Genomic DNA, 2500 nt, shown 5'->3' with positions numbered 1-2500 from the left:
TGCACCTCTATGGCACACGCAAAGATACTAAGATATGGGCGAAAATAATTTCCGCGCATGCGAAGAAGTGCAGCAGGATGGAGGTTTCCGTCGCTGAGGGGAGGTGGGTGGGACAAGGGTGCTCTGTAGCGACCTCTCGGGGCATGAACGCATAACAGGGCGATTACAAGTGTTGAGGTCGAATAAATACTCTGCTCAATACCCATGGGTATTACGATGGTCTCTAGAGAAAACGCGTGCTAATTTACGTATCGCGCGTGGCCAATTCGGCGCAATCATATCAATGAAAATAGTAGTAGAATTTTCATTGTAATGCTGCACCTCTATGGCACACGCAAAGATACTAAGATATGGGCGATAATAATTTCTTACTTAAGCACAAATTGCCGCAAATAACCCAACATATACTTTTAAGAGACTCACATTCCTCCCAATCTCAGAAGCTCAATTTATTCAAAAAGGGGAAGATAGATACAATGTTTCAAGGGAAAGCGAGGGAAAGTCCTTCGAGATTATTACGAGCTCGAAACTCGGCCCCCAGCGATTCTGCAGGGGAAATATTGTCCCTCCCCTTAACAGAGCCCTGGGCAAGAAGAGAAGCCGGGAGCGACAACTCCATAACTTTGGGGACTTGAGAATAATATTTAGCCGTCTGCACGCTTTTCCATCCAACGTGTCTAGCCACTTGGTCATCTGAGGCACCAAGGAGGGATAGGGTTATGGAACAACCACTCCTAAAACTGTGCATAGTTTCGCCCTCGTGAAGTTTCAGAGTCGTGAGATGGAGGCGTAGGCGGTTAGCTACGGTAGAGCCAAGGAAAGGCTTTGTGGAAACGCGGCCCTTTGGGTCAGTGGCACGGAACAAAAAGCCCTCCCGAAGTTTGATATTCATGAGGTCAGCCAGCTTAACATATGTAGTGAGGTTTACGACGGGACAGACTATGCTGTCATGAGGACATTTCTTAACAGCAAAGATATTGGAGTCCTTTCCTCGAAGCGTTTTTCCGAACTTGTGGTGAAACAATAAGCCTTGTTTTCCAGGAAGCAGGAGAACCTCTTTAGTAAAAACACGGCCGAGGTCAGATGCTCTGTCACCGGAGTAGAAATCTAGGCAGAAGAAGGCCAGATCACGGCTCACGATGTACCTTTCCAGGGGGGATATGGATGGAAGAAATGTCTGCTTACAGAGGTAATGGCAGAGTTTAGAGAACTTGTCGAAGAAAAAAGGCACGGCTTGGCGAGGCGAGACTCTTGCTTTTGCTTGTTCCTCGGAGATAGAAGCGAGGTATTCCTTGACAGACGGATAAGCTGCTGGGTTACCAGGAGATAACCCTGACCACACGCCAGACCGGCCAAGAGAATTAAAAATAGAACGCAATTTCCCAATTGTGCTATCAACTGTACCAGCGGCCAATCTAGAGGGGCAGCTACATTTCCGCTTGGAATGAGAGCCAAAATTAGGACAGCTAGGCACGTGAATCTTGGTTTTCCCCTTAGAGTCCTTCCATACGAGAAATCTGATGAGGTCTTTTGGGGAAGCAGAGATGGGAGACTTAGGGGTAGGGAGAGAAGACAAAAAGGACTCCAGTTCCAAATGTAATTTACATTTCTGTCTTTCATATGGTTTGGCAGCTCTGGCAGATTGAAGACAGGAGATTCTGCGATCAATCGCAGGCAGATCAAGGGAAACCCTGGCAGTGCTAGACGGGACCGAAGGGGGAGCGGGTTGAAATCCACAATTTTGGCAAAAGTTAAAACCACAGTCGTTGGCGTAAGAGCAGTCAGGACACGAGGAGGCAGGCTTCCAAATGCGTGGAACATTCGCGGGAGACTAAAAAGAGAAAAAAATTCAAAAACAAATGGGCTTAAGCACTTTAATGAGGAATTACACAAATAATAAGTACAATATAAAACACCGAGGGCCAAAGCTCTGAATAAAAGGAAAACGCGTTCTCTTCTATGTTAAGAATTTAAACCGGGCAAATTCGGAATACCCATAAGTCCCATTGAAGTGGCCTAGATTCAACGCCGGTATTTGTCGGGAAAAGCAGAATGTTGTGATCTCCTTTGGAACCCAGCTTGAGAGACTCAACCCAGGACGAGACGAGAAGCGGCCAACAGTATTTTCTTGGACGAAGGTCTGGTACTACAATCGTGTAGGGGCAGCTTTGAGATGTGAGGAATCTAATCAGGGGGCCGACAAGCACGAACGGAGGAAACGCATACGCACTGAGGGTTAGAGACAGAGTCTGCGAGAAAACGTTGACGCCGAGAGCCTGTGGTGAGGGTGACGGTGCAAAAAAGGGGAGTGCCCTGCCAGAAGAATCTTTCTGGACATTTGCGGATGTAGCCATAAGATCGATGGTGTGTGGGCCCAATGCTCGTTGTACAATGAGCCAAGACGCAGGGCTAAGCGTGCAGTCCCGATCTGAGGGAATGCGAGACGGAGAATCTGCCGGATTTTGTTGAGAAGGGACAAAGTGCAAAATGACTTGCAAAT

The sequence above is a fragment of the Montipora foliosa genome, chromosome 2 (assembly GCF_036669935.1).
Source record: "Montipora foliosa isolate CH-2021 chromosome 2, ASM3666993v2, whole genome shotgun sequence".
Taxonomy (NCBI): Eukaryota; Metazoa; Cnidaria; class Anthozoa; order Scleractinia; family Acroporidae; genus Montipora; species Montipora foliosa.
The sequence above is the reverse complement of the archived record's forward strand: the minus strand, read 5'-3'. Positions refer to the sequence as shown.